The 21,577-nt window shown below is 48.1% G+C and overlaps 1 long non-coding RNA gene across 3 annotated transcripts; it reads left to right on the forward strand.

Annotated features, from left to right (window-relative positions):
• Positions 1-11,960: 11,960 nt before the first annotated feature.
• Positions 11,961-20,332, forward strand: LOC141423435 (uncharacterized). Of its 3 annotated transcripts, none has more exons than XR_012448324.1 (4): positions 11,961-12,902; positions 14,391-17,275; positions 17,395-17,618; positions 18,182-20,332. It is a non-coding gene; the product is annotated as an uncharacterized lncRNA (long non-coding RNA). The 3 variants fall into 3 exon arrangements; XR_012448323.1 differs by having other exon boundaries at positions 17,459-17,618; positions 18,182-20,331; XR_012448322.1 differs by having other exon boundaries at positions 14,391-17,618; positions 18,182-20,331.
• Positions 20,333-21,577: the final 1,245 nt, after the last annotated feature.

The following is a 21,577-nucleotide window of genomic DNA, read 5'->3' on the forward strand; positions in this document are numbered from 1 at the left end:
GGTGGTGTGGCCTGATGGAGAGAGAAGCAAGCAATCTTCAGTAGGGCACAGAGGAACCGGGGCTTAGCAGGCTTGGGGGTGACCAAGCTGGAAAAGGTTCTTGCCTGGAAAGGCTCTGAGCCTGGTAGGGTCAAACTATGCTGATGAGGCCTCGGCCTGGCCTCGGAGGGGTCAATTGTAGTGGGGATTTAGGCCTAAACAGGCTATTGTCCGACATTCTAGAACAAAAGGTTTGCACTAGCAGGTTAAGGGCTGGTGCATGTTCTGCCTGCCCAGGTGCAGACTTGGCGGTCAATGCACAGTGTCCTGCACCGGCGTTCCACCGTGCACAGCTCTGGGCCTGCACCGTGGAGCCAGGCAGGCTCTGGGCCTCGTGGCCTCTGGCACCCCTGATAAAACCATGCCTCAGGTCCGCCATGTGCACCTGCTCTGGGCGTGGCGGTGCCGTGCGCACGCCCGCCTTCCCCGCTGCCTTCCACCGCCATAGCCCGGACCCTCCCCACCCCACGTCCATGCGAGCAGCCTGTGGCCTGCAGGAGGCCACAAGTCCACCCGGGGCGTCCTCACCGCCGGAGGCGTGGCCGGGGCACAGCCGCCCGCGCGTCCGCGTGGTCCGCCTCGTGCTTCGTGCGCTGCAGCCGCCACCAAGGAGAGCGCAGTGCGCAGGCGCGCGCGGGAAAGGGGCGGAGACTGGAGAGGTTGGAGGGGACGGGGCATGGGGGAAGAGATCGAGAGGGCGCAGGGCCCAGAAGGGGGCGCTGGAGCCGGGGCTGGGGGACGGATGTAGAGGGGCGCTGGGGGTCCTGGTTGGGGGGATGGATGATGGTGAGGAGGGGGAGCAGGGCTCGAAGGGCGCGCTGGAGTCCTGGGGGTGGAGTGGGGTGGACGATGGATAAGGAGAGAGAGGAGCTGCTGGAAGTGGGCACTGGAGTCCGTGGGGAGGATGGATAAAGAGGGGGAGAGGAGCCCAGAAGGGGGCGGTGAGGGCTGGTGGTGAGTGAGGGCGGGAAGTTAGGGATGGGGGGGGAGGCTGGGGAGACCTGCGCATCCCTGGGTAGGGTGTGGGCTAAGGAGGGAGGGGGACACGCGGCGGTGTGAGGAGAACCCACCGATGACCCCAGGACACGTGGGGGCGCCAGGTGGGAAAAGCAGGAGGCCGGAGGGCGGCGGGTGCTGCGCGGAGAAGGGGCGCAGGTGCCTGGGCGGTGGCGGCAGAGGCGGGGCTGGAGCTCTCCACGCCCTCCACCTTTCCACTTCGCAAAAATCTCTCCAGAAACGTCTCGCGTGGGCAAGTGGGAGGCGGGGAGAAAGAGGAGAGAGAAGCGTGGGCGGAGAGCCGAAGACTCAGAAGTAGGAGACGTTAAGGATCGTGTGTAGGACTGGGAGTGGAGCCCTGGGGTCCAGCCCTAGTACCAGAAGAAAAATTATGTGCATTTCACCTCAGTAAGTCATTTAATGAAATTAATCATTTTGATGGTCTCCAGAAAAAGTTGGAGTCATACTTCAACTAGATAAAAATGAAATGCATGTCTGGAGCCAACAGGTGAATAAAATAATTTGCAGTTTTATCGATTTAAGGGGAAAGGTATGGTTTACAACGTCCCAAATTTATAACATTTCGACATTTTAATGACATTTTTCTTGTTTGCTGGTTGTGAATAAATATATTCATATGACTGGACAAAAGTCAAAGGAGAAAGCAGAATTTGGGGGACTGTGTCCAAAACTACCTGAGAAGTGACCTGAGTGGCTTCCATTTAAACTTATCTTCCAACAGCCAGGCGTGGAGCGTCCTCCATCCTCTGCCAGGCAGTTTTCTGTGTCCAGGACAAGTGCTTTCTGTGTCAGCCCATTCTGCCCACCCTTCTCTTAGCTCTTTGTATCTTACTTGCATCGTACATACTTAGAAGATTTTTTTTCGTTTCCAGTAGTACAAAGGATAGAACTAAATTCAGTTTTAAAAGAAACTCACATGCCAGCAGTAATGGATTTGTGAGTTAGGCTCTTGGATGGGAAGTTTCAGCACCGTGTCTGAGGTTTCTATCACAGTACATGTGCTGTATGGGGAAGAGAAATATCTGAAGGTCGCTGGGAGAATAGTGTGTTATAATAACTTCTTTTAAATCATTTAAATGGGTTTTTCTGCTTCAACAATCACCTATTCACGAGCAATTTTGCTTTATTGTTGCAACACTCACAGAGCTAGAAAGATTTTTTTCAGGACTTACAGATTCATGTTTAGAAATTTCAAAAACTAATTAAAAGCACATTTTAAAAAAAAAGACCTAAGGCCAGTGTGTGGGAAAATATGGGAAGGGGAAACTGAGTTTGACTTGGAGGGGAAAGTGGGAATTTTAGAAGAGAATAAATAAAGACAGAGAGACAAGCTTGCAAGAGGCCCAGAAGGGCTGCAGAGGAATCAGCGATGGCCCCCAGTGTTCAGATTTTGCTTCCCTGCCTGGGTGGCCCTGTGTTCCTGGAGAAGATGATATTGTGTGGGGAGGGATACACCTTCCTGATGACAGGCCCAGGCAGCTCAGGAGCCCGTACTAGAAAATAGCTGTGACCCTATTTGCACGTGAGAGCAGAGCCATGTGAGATGTTCCATGTCTGCTTTGTAGATGAAGGTAAACCATGAGGCCGAGTTGTCTGCATGAGGTTTAAGACGGAAACATGAAGTCCTGGCCCACAGCCTCCCTTACTGCTCAGACTGGTTCAGTCCCTCCTTGGTCTCCTCAGGCTCCTTTCCACCATTGCTCCCACAATGCCCTGTCCTGCTCCATGCAGACACCTCTCCCAAGTGTCCCCTGTGGTTTAAGTGGTCACACACAGTAAATATAAAACCCCTTTGAAAGACAGTGCCCGCCGGCACAGCAGTGGGTAAGAACTGGTGGTCTTTAAAAGACATTCCCAGTCTGCTCCCTGCTTCCAGAGTAAGTGCCACCAAGAGTCATCACTTAATGTTTTCCTGGCCTGCTGGCTCGGGTGTAAAATCTTTATGAGCCATTTGGCAAGCACTGAAACAGTTGAGGTTCCCAAGAGAGAAAGGAACTGGTGGTTACGTGTTTCTTGTTTATTGCCAAAAGAAAGTGATATATAAAATATTTTTATTTAATATCTCTATGGTATAGACAGTTAATATACATTTATATCTTAACATCTACTCTAATGAGATATCAGACATGTTTACATATGACGAGCATCATACATATTTGTGGTTCCCCTCTCTGAGTGTGTGATGGCGTGGGGGGAGCAGGAATCTCTGTCAGCTTTGCTGACTCTATCCAGAGGACTGGGACAGGGCTCTTGACAGCTGTTGGTGGAGCAGCTTAGGGCTGGTGTCAACTGTTCCTTAGCTGCACTTTCTCAGTGCCTGGCCACACAGTGGGATATGGTTGTTTGCATAGCCTGTGACCTCAAGGTACAGAAGAATCATGGTGGGTTTGTTCTTCATACCCTGCAGTGATATTTACCTGAACCATTTAGTGACGTCTCTGACCTCTTCAAGTTGTTTTTGGCGGTACTGAAGTTTGAACTCAGGGCTTTGTGCTTGCTTGGCAGGTGCTCTACCGCTTGAGCCATGCCCCCAGCCCTCTGACCTCTTGGTTTTAAGAAACTTTGATGAGTTTTTTACTCTGACAGTTGTTCATTCACACAGTAGGTATTTAGTTTATAAATACTGAGGTCTGTGCTGCTGGGAAACAGTGCACAGAGAAGGCCTTTCTGAACTGTGGTCTGGCACCCAACACTTCCAACTTGGATGCTATGGGTGTCATTTCCCAAGATGCATTGTGCATATGCGTTAAGGTGCAGAGAATTCACCACACCAGGCCAGGAGGGAGCTCTTCTAAGACTCTGAGATGTGTTAACCTGGCCGTGCTCTGCTTGGGTCTATGGAAAGATCTGGAACATCACTAAGTACTTTGTCAGATATCAGAGTTGGACATTAGACACCCAGGTTTTCTTCTGCGTGATTGGTTGTTTCTGTATTGATGTTTTTATCACTTTGAAGGTGGAGTAGCAACTGGCATGGAAACTATTATTTAATCCACTCTTACATGAAAGTTTGGTTCCTTTGTGTTATGAAGATAATTTGTACCAAAAAAGTAAATAGATAGTTCAGCTTGATTTTGCTCCAGATGTTCCTGGCTCACTGTGATTTTTTGACCAATGCGTTGCACGGGAGTGTCCATTTTGGACCGTGTTGGGTAGCCTGTTGGGTAAGCTTTGTTTTTATACAGATCATTATACTTTGAACTTTGATATGAACCAGGAGGGAATGTACTTTGATTAAACAAGCGGTGCAGCATTGCTCTTGGACTTGGTCACCAGGTGGGGAGTTTGGGGACAAAATGAGTGACAGGAGAGGATTCTTAAAACTGGGACGTTCACAGGAGGACTTGAAGAGCAAAAGAATGGGTACTGACGGTTAGGTAAGAGTGTACCAGGTGTTCCAGAACCTTATCATTAAAATCTCTCTGCCCTGCTTACAGAAGTACTTGGTAAATGAATAAAAGCTTTGTTACATTCAGTCTAATTATGTGAAGTCTGAAAGGAAGTGTCAAGGGACAGTCTTGAAAGGACTCCTCCAGCCCATGAATAGTGGCTAATTTGGGTGGTGGACTCAACGTGAAGACTACTTTTTTTCCCTTTGCACAATTTCTTTAAATAGTATTCAGAAAAGGGGGGGATAAATATCTGAACTGGGAAGATTATTTTGGATTATTCAGGTGGGCCTGTGTCATCGAAAGGAACTTATTACCAGGAAATGATAGGGTGAAAGCCATGAGAAGATGTGGCCAAGGAAGCAGAGGCAGAAATTGGAAGAGAAGGTGCTGCCAGCTTTGAGCACGGAGGAGGGTGGCGATAGCCAAGGAAAGGAGGCAGCGTCTAGAAGCCAGATAAGACAAAGAAAGGGACTGTCTCCTGGAGCCTCCAGAAAGGGCATAGCTCTGCTGACACATTTTACACTTTGTTTTTTTTTCATTTTTCTTTTATTATTCATATGTGCATACAAGGCTTGGTTCATTTCTCCCCCCTGCCCCCACCCCCCTCCCTTACCACCCACTCCGCCCCCTCCCTCTCCCCCCACTCAATACCCAGCAGAAACTATTTTGCCCTTATTTCTAATTTTGTTGTAGAGAGAGTATAAGCAATAACAGGAAGGGACAAGGGTTTTTGCTGGTTGAGATAAAGATAGCTATACAGGGCATTGACTCACATTGATTTCCTGTGCGTGGGTGTTACCTTCTAGGTTAATTCTTTTTGATCTAACCTTTTCTCTAGTTCCTGGTCCCCTTCTCCTATTGGCCTCAGTTGCTTTAAGGTATCTGCTTTAGTTTCTCTGCGTTAAGGGCAACAAATGCTAGCTAGTTTTTTAGGTGTCTTACCTATCCTCACCCCTTCCTTGTGTGCTCTCGCTTTTATCATGTGCTCAAAGTCCAATCCCCTTGTTGTGTTTGCCCTTGATCTAATGTCCACATATGAGGGAGAACATACGATTTTTGGTCTTTTGGGCCAGGCTAACCTCACTCAGAATGATGTTCTCCAATTCCATCCATTTACCAGCGAATGATAACATTTCGTTCTTCTTCATGGCTGCATAAAATTCCATTGTGTATAGATACCACATTTTCTTAATCCATTCGTCAGTGGTGGGGCATCTTGGCTGTTTCCATAACTTGGCTATTGTGAATAGTGCCGCAATAAACATGGATGTGCAGGTGCCTCTGGAGTAACAGTCTTTTGGGTATATCCCCAAGAGTGGTATTGCTGGATCAAATGGTAGATTGATGTCCAGCTTTTTAAGTAGCCTCCAAATTTTTTTCCAGAGTGGTTGTACTAGTCTACATTCCCACCAACAGTGTAAGAGGGTTCCTTTTTCCCCGCATCCTCACCAACACCTGTTGTTGGTGGTGTTGCTGATGATGGCTATTCTAACAGGGGTGAGGTGGAATCTTAGTGTGGTTTTAATTTGCATTTCCTTTATTGCTAGAGATGGTGAGCATTTTTTCATGTGTTTTCTGGCCATTTGAATTTCTTCTTTTGAGAAAGTTCTGTTTAGTTCACGTGCCCATTTCTTTATTGGTTCATTAGTTTTGGGAGAATTTAGTTTTTTAAGTTCCCTGTATATTCTGGTTATCAGTCCTTTGTCTGATGTATAGTTGGCAAATATTTTCTCCCACTCTGTGGGTGTTCTCTTCAGTTTAGAGACCATTTCTTTTGATGAACAAAAGCTTTTTAGTTTTATGAGGTCCCATTTATCTATGCTATCTCTTAGTTGCTGTGCTGCTGGGGTTTCATTGAGAAAGTTCTTACCTATACCTACTAACTCCAGAGTATTTCCTACTCTTTCTTGTATCAACTTAAGAGTTTGGGGTCTGATATTAAGATCCTTGATCCATTTTGAGTTAATCTTGGTATAGGGTGATATACATGGATCTAGTTTCAGTTTTTTGCAGACTGCTAACCAGTTTTCCCAGCAGTTTTTGTTGAAGAGGCTGCTATTTCTCCATTGTATATTTTTAGCTCTTTTGTCAAAGATAAGTTGCTTATAGTTGTGTGGCTTCATATCTGGATCCTCTATTCTGTTCCACTGGTCTTCATGTCTGTTTTTGTGCCAGTACCATGCTGTTTTTATTGTTATTGCTTTGTAATATAGTTTGAAGTCAGGTATTGTGATACCTCCTGCATTGTTCCTTTGACTGCGTATTGCCTTGGCTATTCGTGGCCTCTTGTGTTTCCATATAAATTAACAGTAGATTTTTCAATCTCTTTAATGAATGTCATTGGAATTTTGATGGGAATTGTATTAAACATGTAGATTACTTTTGGGAGTATAGACATTTTTACTATGTTGATTCTACCAATCCATGAGCATGGGAGATCTCTCCACTTTCTATAGTCTTCCTCAATCTCTTTCTTCAGAAGTGTATAGTTTTCCTTGTAGAGGTCTTTCACATCTTTTGTTAGGTTTACACCTAGGTATTTGATTTTTTTTGAGGCTATTGTAAATGGAATTGTTTTCATACATTCTTTTTCCGTTTGCTCATTGTTAGTGTATAGAAATGCTAATGATTTTTCTATGTTGATTTTATATCCTGCTACCTTGCTATAGCTATTGATGATGTCTAGAAGCTTCTGAGTAGAGTTTTTTGGGTTTTTAAGGTATAGGATCATGTCATCTGCAAATAGGGATATTTTGACAGTTTCTTTACCTATTTGTATTCCTTTTATTCCTTCTTCTTGCCTAATTGCTCTGGCTAGGAATTCCAGTACTATGTTGAATAGGAGTGGAGATAGTGGGCATCCTTGTCTGGTTCCTGATTTTAGAGGGAATGGTTTTAATTTTTCTCCGTTAAGTATAATGCTGGCTGTAGGTTTGTCATATATAGCTTTTATAATGTTGAGGAACTTTCCTTCTATTCCTAGTTTTCTTAGAGCTTTTATCATGAAATGATGTTGGATCTTACATTTTACACTTTGACCTCCACAACTGTGAGAAAATAAATGTGTGTTGCTTGAAGCCACTCAGTTTGTCATGTTAGAGCAGCCAGAGGACATCCTTTCAGGAATCCATGCTCTGGTTCCATCGTCTTGGAGCTGCTTCCTGCACAACCCCACTCTGCTGCCCACCACAGGTGGGGCCCAGAGCACAGTTCTTGGACTTTCTTCTCTGCACCTCACCCAGCAATCTCACTGAGCTCCATGCATGATGACTCCCACTGGGACAGCTGCCACGACTCCAGACTCCAGGAGCCCTGCCCCTCCCTGTCCAGTCAAGGCATCTAATGGACAGTTGTCCAAAGCAGAGTCCTTGATCCTGTCCTTGCCGAGTCCTGCCTCACCCAGTCTTCCCACTGCAGTTAATGCAGAAACTTCCAGATGCTCCTGGCAAACACCTCAGAGATTCTTCCCGTTCTCACAATGGTGTCGACCTCAAAAATTCTCTCTGGATCTGACCCCCTACCCCGTTCCCTGCTCCCATCCAGATCTGTGCCAGTTTCATGTCACATATGCACTCATATTGCATCAGCCCCAGGCCGAGCCCTCACATGGCCTCCAGGTGCCGGGAGAGCTGGCACCCACCCTCCCTTCTTTCTCACTTGACGGCTGACTCCTCTTTTCCCTTGCTCCACCAGGAGGTCCCTTGCTGCTCTTCAAACCCTCAAGCTGGTTGTCTCGTGGGGACTTTGTACTTGATCTTCCTTTTCCCTGGAAGGGGCACAGTGTGGCAGCTTGCCCTTCATCTCCCACAAGTCTTTGTTCAACTGGCCTGTCTCTGAGGCCTTCCCCGACCTCCCTATTTGAAATGGAAACCCACCTCCCTTGGGTTGCTTCCTTTCTGCAGTATTTAAGAGGTGCTGGCATCTCTTGCAAAGTGGATTGTCCCTGCTCTGCTAGCAATGACGTTCTTGAGTCAAAGGTCCTTCCTGCCTCCTGTCCCCCCTCTCACCTCTGCGCCAGATCAATGACTCACACATGGGGACTAGCAGCAAACACCTGCTGAGTGTCTGATCAACCATGCTAACAGCTGAGAATTCATAGAGCCTGAATGGGTCTGTTTGTCCCTAAGCTAGGCCGTTTGTATCAGGACAACCTTAGAATTCAATCTTAAAAGAGTTAAAACTTTCCTGTTAAAAAATAGAAAATAAATAGAAATAATCTTTTTCTAGTAAAAATTGGAAGGCTGGATGTTATAATAAAATACAACCCCAAATTAAAGCTGAGAATATGTTCTAGGTGGATTTCTGCTGAAGTACCATTGCCTTTCTTCTTCTTCTTCTTCTTTTTTTATGCCAAACTGGGGATGGGACTCTGGGCCTCCCGCTGGCTAGGCAAGTGCTCTGCCACTTCAGCCCCATCCCATTTGTTTTTACTTTGTTTTTGAGATACGGTCTCGCTAACTTTGTTCACATCAGCTTTTGCTTCTGGAGCACTAGAGTTACAGTTGTGTGCCACCACACCTGGCTTTTTATTGACACATGTTCCAAAATAAATTGCCTAAAGAATGAGAACTCAGAACCATGGGACTGGGAAGGGGAAGCGATGACTCTTCAGTAAAGCAGGATGCACTCAGGTGGAGAAGAGGGCTCAGGGAAGAGCCGCCGGGTGCTGCTCTCAGGAACAGCAGAACTGTCTCCTCACTTCTGCAACCTGAGGGCCGTCCTTGTCCTTCCTTGGAAGGACAGAACCAGCAGGTTGACAGCAGCCAGGCAGTTGGAATGAGAGGAAGCTGGAGATGCCATCACACCTAGCTTCCCAGGGGTTACTCTCGGGCCAGAAGCAGGCCCAGAGCCACCACACCTCTCCAGAGAGGACACTGCTTGGCCCAGCTTGCCTCTGCATTTTGCTCAGCCACAGAGCTGTCCTGCTTCAGGAAATCATCACAGGAACTTTGAGTGTCCCTGTGGTGACAGTTCCGGGCATGCTGAGACTGGCAGGGAGCCCAAAGTGTCCTTGTCTGCCTCCCCCTCGATGTGAGGACTCCCTTTAACCAGTGCGCACCCCCGTGAGGCTGGTGAGCAGCCCCCCCCTTCAGCTGGCCTTTTCTTTTTCCTGGTGTCATTCTCCCACTTCGTCTCTTCTTCCTGGAGTCCCCTGCCCCCTAACAGGCCAGCAATGCCAAGCATTTGACTCTCAGCTTGAAGAACCAAACAAGAGCAGGGCTGTGATCCACGGGACAGAGACAGATGGAGGTAGGCTGTGGGTTCCTATCCCTGACTTCACGCCCATGCTGGATGTGGGCACAGATCATGGAATGATGGACTGATTCTTCCAAGTTGGGGCCAGTTAAGGGTACAAGTCACAAGGGGACTGTTTCAGATGCACACTACTTTGGAGAGAGGGGACAAAGGGCAGGCCATCTGGCTAGCAAAGGGCTTTGCACACGAGCTCTGGACAGAGCTGAACTGAGTCTGTTTTGGGTGGATTCCTGGTTCTCCTGCCTGCTTCCCAGGCTCTACACCTCAAGCCTGCTGTCTGAGCCCCATCTCACTGGGAGGGAAATGGAGGAAGTGAACACCAGCTTCACCTTGGGAAGCCATGGGGCACCGCACAGCACTAATTACTGTTATTTCCAGACCCTCACTTGAGAAAAGCAACCATTTAATAAGTTAATAAAGCACTCCAAGTGTCACCAGCCAGTTTTCTTGCTTTGTAACAAAAACAACGACAACAAAGACCACACGAAGGCCAGGGGAGAAGTATCTGGGGTAAAGGTCACCTGACAGCATGAGATGTACATGTGTTTTGTGTGCTTCTTGAGAACCTGACATTCCTTTTAATCAGTTGCCTCTGTTTAAAAACTGGGGAGATTTGACTTGCACCCCTCGATCCAGCTCTGCTAGGAATCTGTGGGGAGCACCGGCCTGGTGGTGGCAGTAAGCTGAACCAGAGAGCAATCCCCCTCCCCCACAGAGGACCAGTCCCTCTCCAGTGGCCAAAGTCAGTGACTTGCCTGGTCCCTGTGGGCAAATCACTGTGCAGCCTCTGTCCTGGATTTAGAAATACATCGTTTATTGAAAACGTAGGTGCCTTGGAGCACCTGGTCAAGCAAGTACTGCCACAATACACTGGGAGACTGGGCTGCAAATGTGGACGGTCTGGTGCTTCCCTCCGCCTATGCCCCATCTCTCTGTGTGGGCACCCTGCTTCCCAATGTAGTCTTGACGCTGGACTCTCCGGCTCTGCCTGTCCCCTTGGCAGAAGCTTGGGCCCCTGACTTTGTGGAGCAGTACTTTGGGTAGGCTCTCTTCAGGGTCAGGGTTCAGGAGCCCTAGGCCCTTCGTGCTGAGATAAGATAGGCCTGGACCTCCCTGTGAGTCTTGCCAAGATCCTGCAGCTCCCAGTGAGGTCCCTGTGTCTTACTCCAGGCTGAGGACAGGGCCGCACGTGGCTCTCACAGGGCAGGTCGAGGCATTGTGGTGGGCAGCTCTGCATCCTGAGCTACATGGATTTACATGGGAGAATTCCCACACACGTGTGCACCTGCGAATGTGGGTACACCAGGGAAATTGAACACACACTGGACTGTGCCAACTTCAGCTTCCCGGGTTCAACACTAACCTATAGACAGGATAGTACACTGGGGACACCAGGTAAGGGAGGGGTCTTGGGGTTTCCTTCCATTATCTTTATATTAACAAAAACATTTTGTTTTTGCAGATAACTCCACGTGTGGAACATCTCCTGCCCTGAAATGCTGTCCTGCTCTGCAGTGACTCAAGGAGATGCAACACCAGTTCCTGCATTTATCTTCTACACCACATGCACACACCACACACACCACACACACACACCACACACATACACCACACACCACACACACCACACGCACACACACACACACACCACACCACACACGACAGATACACCACACCATACACACACACCACACACCACACACCACACACACCACACACCACACACACACACCACACACCACACACCACACACATGCACCACACACACCACACACACACACACACACACACACACCACACCACACACACCACACACCGCACACACACACCACACACACCACACACACCACACACCACCACACACACCACACACCACACATACACCACACCACACACACATACCATGCACACCACATGCACACACCACACGTGCACACACACACACCACACACACACACACCACACACCACACATACATACACCACACATACACCACACACACACCACACCACACACACCACACACACACACACACCACACACACACCACACACACACCACACACACCACACACACCACACACACACCACACACACCATACACCACACTTAACTGCCTCTGTGTCGAGAGTGCACCCCAGCTCTCTGGAGTTTCGCTGTCACGATGCTGTCAGCATGACCCCGCATGACCTTGCTCCTCTCTGCCTGAGTGATGTGGACACTGTTGCAGTCAGAACTTTCTCCTTACCAGAGTCTCCTTAATGGTGATGCTCACAAAGGACCCACTTAGTCTGCATTGTTTTAAACAGCCTGGACTGGCACAAAACAAAATCAGTTTTGGTTTGCTGACCTTGAAATTTTGATCTATAAGGAGCCCACGATGTTGGTTCCCTCTTTTCTGACTGCATCATTTGTTTTACAGCATCTGTGTTCCTCAACTCCCAACAGCAGCTCTGTGGCCTTCTTCCTCCTTGCTGTCCCTCTCCTCCACTGCTCCCCAGCTACAGACTCCCAGCCCTGCTCACACATGCCAAACACAGGCCTACTTCTGGAGGGCCTCTTCCTTCTGGGGTAGTCATGGCCTCTCCTTCCCACCAAAGCTGTGTTTTCCATCCCCTGTACCAGCTTTCCTGCAGACAGTCTCCCCTTCCCCACATAGGGCCACTGCCACACCATGCTTTCAGTCTCTTGTCTGACTTTTATTTGTGCCTTAGTTCCGCTGGGGATGCAGATGCAGGAGGGCAGGACTTTGTCTTTCTTGCCTCTGCCCCCCAGCAGAGCCTTGAATGGTGCCTTCTTGCAGTCACCTGTGGAACAGACTTAAGGTTTTGAATGTCGTACACTTTGACGTTCCTGCAGTGACCTGAGCCTGCACTGCTGGTGTTTCTGACCTTACCAACCGCAGAGGAGGCAGCTGCAACTCACCAGCTCAGCCTTCTCAGTCACTGATTGGTGGACTCTGTGCCACAGCGTGTTCCAGACCTCTGTGGTGCAGACAGGGAGGCAGGGGGCTCGGTCACCTCTATGGTTAATGTGTACTGTTGTACTCTCAATCTGGCTGTCTACTTTAGCACCCTTGGCCTCCCTGCTTCCTAAGAATGTTCTCTGGCCTCTCCAGCAATCCGTCAGGATGTTATGGACTAAGCTCCCTTTCAGCAATTGGACTGGACTTTAGTTGTTTTGGAAAGATGAATTGAGAGGTAATTTTCTAATTGCTTGCAGTTGCCAAACAAACAGAGACAAAGAACTGCTGAGTCTTTGCCTTAGCCCAGATGAGCCTGCACTGAGGCGGGAGCTGCTCACTGGGCCTCAGTGTTGAATGTAGGGAGCCAGCAGCTCAGAAACCAATTAGCTCTCTGCTTCTTTTGCTAATGCCCGGACAGTGCCCTGCTTGAGAGTGGAGCTCAAATGGGGCCAAGGCGGAAGTTGAGCTAGCAGAACTGATGAAGGGACACGCTCCAAGGACTCCTGCATTCTTAGGGATATCGAAATGTTCATCTTCATTTGATGAAACACTTCTGAGTGCACGCTGTCAGTGGCAGTGTTAAAGATGTAATGTCCAGAGACGCCTATCCAAGATAACAATAACCGAAGATGTCGCAGGGGATGGGGTGGCATGGCGGGGGCGTTGTTCCTAGTTTTAGTCAGCCAGGGAAAGTTTTTCTGCACAGTTGCTGTCTGCAAAAGTGGCAAACTCATACCTGGTGATATTTATAAGGTCACTTTTGAAGTTTTCCTTCAATTGGTTGTGTGACATTTTGCTTTGTTTATGTGTTAAATTTGGTCATGGGTTGATATCACAGGGCAACCAAAGTCACAGAAGGCTGAGGTGCTGCTCCTTGGGTTTAGGCCTGGCTTGCAGCTTGAAGTTCAGAAGTCTGATTTTCTCAGGACTCCACAGGGACAAACACTACTCAGAGAGGAGTACTGGGAGCCAGTTTCCTAGTTGACAATAAAAACATTACTGCCCAAGGGAAACAGATTCCAACCTGCCACCCAGAGTGCCCTGTCCTTTGCAGCTCCAGGTAGCAAAAACCACGGTCCTTTAGGGATGGGACTAAAGGGATGGAGAGTGAGGTCTAGACTGGAAGGCTTGTCCTAGCTCCACTTGACTTTCCCAAACCTTCCTGAGTCTGTTTCCTCATTTGTAAGCTAGAGACCATGCCGTCCACCGTTGGCCTTCTGGAAAGATTAAAGGGTAATCCAAGGGTAATCTCGGCAGACTACTGGGGCCAGGAGTAAGGACAGAATGATTACAATGGGACAGACAGACGTGATGATGAGGGCCATGGGTTTGGAGGCAGCCTGTGGATTCTTGTCCCAACAGCATGACGTGAAATAAGCTGCTTCAGATTTCTGAAAGCTGCACCTGGTCAGAGACTGACGTAAGTGTTGCACACGCAGCTGTGTAGAAAGCAGGAGTGTGGTGGCCATGGCACTGTGAGGCCCTCAGGACGGGCAGCTAATGGCCTCTGTTGGTAGGCACACTAGAGGCCGTGTGGGGAGCAGTAGAAATAGCTAAGCAAACACCAGCAATCAAACAACCAGGCAGCGAAGGTTGCTCCATGAGCAGACTAGGGGACAAAGGGGTGGACGGTCCCAGGCGCTGCTGACGTCGTGGGCTTTTGTTCAAAACTGTCCTGTGCATTGAAGGGTGTTTAGAAGTATCTCTGGTTTCTACTCACTAGATACCCAACTGTGACAACCTAAGCTGCTCCAGGACACTGCCATTGTCCCCAGGCAGGGGCAGAGCCACTGGTCTAAAGGGAGATGTTGCCAGACCCCGGGGACCTGTGGTCGCTGCACACATTGTGTGAGTCCTCTCTGTTCAGTGGTTCAGTTGGGGTCTCCGGTCTCCAGACTTCATCTGCACTCTCCTTCAGCCACGCGGTGTGACAAAGGCTGAGTGGAACCTGGAATATGATCCACTGAGACAGCAAGGCTGGTCTCTGCCTGCAGGGACTCCTGGACCTTCCCCCATCCCCTCCTCTCATGTAGGCACAGTACTGTGACCACATGACCACCTTCCGAGCCACACTGCCGTCTGCAGTGGGACCCCGATGGCCCCAGAGAGACAGCCCTCTGCGGTGAAAGCCCCCTTGCAAGAGCACTTCTCCCCTCGCACAGGGGTTTGTAGTATTTACTGGAATCATGGCCTTGAGTGGATGGATGAACCACCAAGGGCATCAAGTTCCTGAGCTAAAGGGGGCTGGTAACATATTCCCTGAGGCAGTGCTAGTCGGGGGGTTCACCGAGGCATCCTGAACTGCAGAGACGCTGGCCACGGCCTCTGGGTGTCGCCCCAAGAGTGTTTCAAGGACTGCTCTTTCCTGCACGCCGTGTGTCTAGACTCTTGTCTGGATGCCTACATTTGTCTGCATTAACGTCGATTTGAAATGCTGAGTTCTCTCCAGCGGAGCTCAGTGGTTTGGAAATCTACATCACAGCCACTGCAATTGAATGAACGTCTGAGAAGGCCTGGCTGAATGAGAAAAAGTTTCAAATTATTTTCCAATTAAAGAAAAGATACTTTATTACTTTCAAACCCAGCAAGACCGGGGCTAGGAGACGATGACTTCATAAAATTCTTGAGGGAAATATCGAGAAACAGATCAGAGTGATTCAGAAGTCTATTTGCACGTTCCATATTGATTACTCATTTTATGTCCGCAGACAATCCCCACCGAGAGACTGTCTCCATCCCCAGCCCCACCTGATGTGGTTATAAAACGTCCTGTGCTTTTCAACAGTTTCAACAGTCACCAGAAATCCTGTTGACAGAGTTAATTTGCTTAGCAAAAGCCTTTCCTTAAGATCTTAAAAGGTGAACTTTAACCCGGCTTCTATCAGAGTCACTGTAAATTAGAGGCAGCCATAATTGATGAGGTCTACTTGCCTCGATTGCGATCTGTGTACTAAAGTAAGATTGCCTACACTGCTGGCAGGGTGTGACTCTGTGCTCATAGATACCTCGTGTTATTTAATTGGGACACCCAATTTTCATTCTGTGCTCTTTTACCTATTGATTCTTCACTGACAATTTCAAAAGGAAATTTCGCTTCAATTTTCACTTACACCAGCTCTACTGGAAGGCACACAGACGCAATCCATAGATCTGGGCTCCATTCTGGTTTTGTGTCTGACAAACCGTGTTAATTTCTTTAATATTCAGGCTCATTATTTTTGAGTAAGCCTCAATCTTCCCACCTCTCAAGTTGTAAAGATTGAACTTAGGAAGCTTGGAAACTCACAAGCAGAAACTAGAAGTGCTTCACACAGAAGATGTCAACAAGGTCTCAGCTCTGCGGGTGGACATTGATGGACTGTAGTACCAGAGCTCAGGGGTCTTTAAGACCAGGTACTGAAAAGCAGAAATGTCATAGGAACATCTTACACAACTCATTGCCATTTAGAGATAATGTCAGGTTTTAAGAGAGACACCCCATACTGCTAAGGAAGATGCATTGCCCAGCAATATTTGGTCTTTGATTACTCCATTCCAAGACTTAGGGCCAGACAGCAGCTACCCCACAAGTAGCATTATTTATGTAGCACTGTTAAAAGAGAAGGGCCAGAAATGTTCTTCACAGCAGTCCTCAAATGGAAATAACCCAACTGCCCATCAACTGAATAAACAAAATGTGCTTATTTTCGCCCAATGGAATATTAGTCAGTCATTAAAAGAGACGGTGTGCCGACACATCTGCAATGCAGATGAACCTTGAAAACATTACCCAAGTGAAAGATGCCAGTCACGAACGACCAAAGGACAATATGTTATATGACTCTGTGTACAGGAAAACTTCCATAGATGGCAAACCTATAAGAATGGAACGTGGATTGGTGATTTCCAAGGGGTTGGGAGAAAGCTGAGAATAGACAGTGGTGAAATGTTCTAAAAGTGGGGTGACAGTTGCACAATTCTGTGAACTTACTAAAACCCACTGAACCCTCTGCACATTTCAAAGGGTAAATTGCATGTGAAGCGTAGCTCAGACAGAGGGAGAGAGGGAAAGGCAGAGAGAGAGAGAGAGGAGTTAGCACAGTGAGGCTGTGATCCCACGGTGGGAGTTGGGTGTCTTTAGATCTTTATTTCCAATACTAAAAACGCTGTTCCCGGTGCTCAGTGAGTGACGGTCTATGCTGGGCGTGTTTTGATGGTTTTCACGGACGGCTGATTCAGGAGGAACAGGCTGTGTGTGGCTACCTGGCCCGTGCTTCCAGGCTGCCCTCCATGTGCGTGTACCGTGGCAAAGTCCTTGCCTTAATCCACATTGTGCATGTGAACTTCACGCTCCTAAACGCCGGGGGTTGGAAAGGGTTTGGGTTTAGGAGTCCAGAGACTCCTTGGCAGGTCTCCGAACCTTCTAGAGCCTCATTTCTCACCTAAATGTTAAGGAGTTCGGTGGAGTGATTGATGGTGCTTTTCCAGTTCTTCAAACCCAAGTTTCCAAGATTCTCCTCCATCTTCTTTCTTCCCAGCGTCTCTCCCCAAGCTCCCCACTGGCCACTCCTTGCCAGGACTCATTGTGCCACAGAACTCTAGATGCTTCCTGCATTGGGATTCCTTTCGGTGAGGTGTCCTCCACACAGATGTCCCCGATTCTTCTTAAAATGTCCCTTATGATTCTGAGGATACCTAGGAGCCCCGTGCTTGGGCCACCTGAATCTAAATGTTCCCTCCATTTCTAGACTCTTATGGTGACACAGTCATGCAGTGGAGTCCAGGTTACAAAGGGCTTTTGTCTTCGTCCAGGATCTGCCCGTGGGACCCATTTATCACCTTAGTTCCCTCCTTGATTCCTGTTTATCTCTCCCGCTCTCATCCCGGGAACTGGAAAACACCTTGCACAGCAGTTCATCTGATTAAGCTGATTGCTTGAGTGAAAAACGAGGCCGTGGGCTGGGAGCCACAGGTAAGTCTGTTTTGCTGTGCCAGGATGGCTTGAGGGTTGAATAGATATTGCCGCCTGAAAGTTAAGGGTGAGGAGGCTGGGACGGAGGGAAGAAAGAACGGCACAGGAGTGATGTGGAAGTCAGTAAAGGTTAGGGATGAGTCACAAGACGAGGGAGGAAAGCAAGTAATAAAATAAGTGCTTGATAGTGGGTTGCCAGGCAGACAGTGGGCTAATACTGAAGTGACAAGTGAATGAGGCAGGAAGGCTGAGCAACAGGGAAGAGTGGGCGACATGGAAAAATAAAGAAAGAAATAATAAAAGCCAACACAGAGGGGGAGCGTGGAGGAGTCTGTCACTTTGTCTTAGGAGAAATTAAGAAGCCAGACAAATTATAAGTGCACTTGCATTTGGAAATATGATCAGACAGTCTGGGAGCCGTGCTCTGGATGGGGGGCTGGCCATGGTGGAGTCCTGTGGGTGCCTGGCTCTGATGGGCCTGGGACAGTCCAGACTTGCCCAAGTTTGCAGGTGTCAATGAAGTGCAGAAATGAAGTAGCTGGGTCTCCTTGATTGTCTTTCAGAGAGAGAAGAGAAGGACGGCTGACATTACCAAGGGGCCGGGGCTCCTGAGGATGGCCTCTGCAGCAGGTGCAGTCCTAGCTCTCTGTTTCAGATGAGGATACCGAGGCAAGCCACCTGCTCCAGGGCACACGCACAGCCAGGACTCTTACTTCTGATCTCCCTGTCATCTCCCCCCAGACCTCCTTCCAGCCCCTTTGTAGGTCAGTACAAGGGCCACAGTTCCAGGGAGGTTCTCAAGGACCGCCTGGAGCTGAATGATGTTGATTTCATTGATGCTGCCACCAAAAGGGGAAGATTGTGTCCTCTTTAGCATTTGGTGGCTTTTACCTCATCTCCATTGGAAGTGGCTCCATTAGGTTCTCACTCAAAATAACATCATTTTCCAAGCAAAGTGTGTGCCTGCGTGTATCATGGGAAAGCACTGCACGTAGAGCTCTGCCACACACACCCTGCAAAGATGAAGTTCGAGTTCATGCAGCAGCTTAGCTCTGGGGCTGTGGTAAGGGAGAGGTCTAAGGGCAGCGGCTCCTCCCCCAGGCAAGCTCCAGAGATGGTGTGAGCTATGTGACCAGGTTAGCCATACTGTCCTTCAAGGTTCTTTTAGAAGGTTCTCTGCAGCTACCAAATGCCATGACCCAATGAAGAGAGGGATATTATCTTTGAAATCAGTGCATACCTCTGAGTGGGCATACTTGGAGCATGACCCTCTGTGCTACCCATGGACAGTCCTCACAGAGTCCGTGCCTGCCTCTGTGGTCCAGATGCAAGCCCTTGAGGTTGTCGTGCAGCTAGTGGTTTCTGGGCACGTCCTCACTGGAAGAAACACCTGGTGAAACAAAGGAAGTTTCTGGAGTGCTGTCCAGACCTAGCTAATGTCTCCCGAGGACAATAGAAGATATAATTTGTTTTCAGAGAGTAATTTTATTATCTCTTAATGCAAAAAAAAGGTAGAATAAATTCCCTATTATTCTATAATAACCATATCAATTTTATAATATCATACTATTATAACCATTTTATTGCAAGTGATGAATATTCAATTGTCTTTCTTATATATTAGCATATTGTAATTTGCCACAATTGTTGCTCTTCTTTTTGTCCTTAATTTTAGTACTTTCAATATTGAAAAACTTTTCAATATCTTCTAAAGCGGTTCATTCAGGCTTAAATTGTAGACTTTCTGTAACAAGCCTATATTTCTGCCATCATCCCTCTTTTCAGATGGTAAATTGCCCTGAAAGGTTTAATGAATAAATGAATAAATTAATTAATAATGGCCAGAAAGGGGCCTTGTGCAAGCAGTGTGCATTTGGGGAGCTCAGCTGGTGTTTGGTGAATGGTGACTGATTACTTTGTGATAAGAGGTGAACTTAAGCCCTCTGAATGCTCCTCTTCCCACTTGCGAAGAGTTTCATTGGCATGGTTATGTAAACCATCAGAGCACAAGGGAAGTTATTGTTTAATTTCAAAAACATAAGTGAATCATGAATGCAAAATGCACCCTTGCCTCGTGCTTTGCTGTCAGAGGTGACTCACAGCCCAGCCTTGCACTGGGAGAGGATGGAGTTGGAACAAAGATGAGTGCCTGGTAGAGGTCCTGTGTCCCTTCCATGGGCTGGGCAGAAGCAGGGTGCCCACACCTGCAGGCAGGACTCACCTTCCATGTCCCCACAGAGGCTCAAAGGTGCAGAGACTCCCAGGTGCTGGAGACAGTACTTCCTGTGGCCTGGTCCAGCACTCTGCAGGACATGGAGCATTCCTGGCCTCTACCCACAAAGCACCCATCGTGCTCCCCTATCTCTGAAGTGCCCACACCTCTCCACTGAGCCCAGGCAGGTGGTGGGGAGAGTCTGGCTCTGGGTAAGAATGTGTCAGAGTCTGCTGGGCTCTAACGGATGCCAGGTGTTAATGCACCTGACAGTCTCCTCATCTCTCTTACCTTGGTCACTTGGCTCACTGTAATAATTTGGTTTAGTGTTGCTGTTAAACTGGGCAAGACACTTTTAAAATTTTTGAAGCAGAATGCTTAGAGAAACAGTCTCTGGGACCTCAGCAAAGGGAGAGTAAGGCACCCTATCTAAATAAAAAAGCGTTAGTGGTGGCCAGAGGCTGGGGTGGCAAGACCTCCAGGACCATAACCACAGTGTAGCCAGGGCACAATGATGTCATTCTGGACTTCCTACTTGCTGGTGTGTGGCTCCTCAACTCTTCCCATCTAGAAACCACATGTCTTGGGCAGCATGGTTTGGGTCACTCCCAGAGGTAGTCTTGTCTTATCTGAACTCGTGAGACTGATGTCTGGATAGAGAAAGCCACCGTGTTGATCTGTGGTGCAAGCAGAGATATGGGGGCGCCCAGAGCCTCCAGTCTGTATGACCCAGGGAAACTTTAGAAACCAAATCCTGATTCCACAGTGCTCAAGACCAAAGAACTCGGTTGCTTAGGGAACTGAAATCACTCACTCAACAAATGTTATTGAGCACTTACTCAGGTCAAAAGACTCTTTTTAGGGATGAGGCAGAAAATTGTGACTGGAGAGTGGATTATGGAAAGCCTATGAGAACTGGAGGCAAGCAAGGCGAGTTAATTGCTTTTACCTGTAGGCTGAGATAGGCACAGCCCTGGCCACAAACTGAAAAAGCAGAACAGCTGCATCTACTAACTTTGGTTCAGAGAAGCAGGAACGCAAGTTTCTCCTGTGGCAATGCCATGCCCCTCTCCGAGAACTGCTGCTCCACCCTGTTTGCCGCTGTTTATAAAAGGCCCCAGAAGGAGGGTGGGGGGCTTCTGCTTTTTGCCTTGGGCTTTTACTTTGGGCTTTGGCTTGATTCTTTTGCTTTGGGCTTTTTGGTGTGGGAAGCTTTTGGAAGGGAGAAGAATTACTGGAGGGAAAAGTATGGCTAAAGAGGGGTTGATAGAAAGTCTGCACCGAGAGCTTTAACATAAGCCTTAGAAAAGCAAAGCCAAAGACAGAATGTTAACATAGGTTTTAGAAGCTAAAGAAAAGCCAAAGAGAATATGGGACAGTGCTAGATAGAGGACCGAGACTTTGCAGTCTGAGCACAGAGGCTTTAAGAAAGCTAAAGAGAGAATGCTAAAGAAAAGCTGCAAGCCTGGGGGCAAAAGACTTTAAGAGCGATTAGGCCAAAGATAAGCTACGAGAAAACACCGGACATTGGAAATCTCAGGAAAAAGGTTTTAAGCAGGTTTAGAAGCAAGGTTTTAAAGAGCCGCAAGGCGTAAGGCCTTAAAGAATAAAGACAGAGAAAAGAAACAATGAGGGTTGGGCATCTCCACCCAAGTGCCCAACACACCTGATCCCACTTTCTGTCTGTCTGTCTATCCTTTGTCTTTTCTGAATATCCATTCGCCCTCAGTTAAGCCCAGTTAGGTTC

The sequence above is a fragment of the Castor canadensis genome, chromosome 5 (assembly GCF_047511655.1).
Source record: "Castor canadensis chromosome 5, mCasCan1.hap1v2, whole genome shotgun sequence".
NCBI lineage: Eukaryota > Metazoa > Chordata > Mammalia > Rodentia > Castoridae > Castor > Castor canadensis.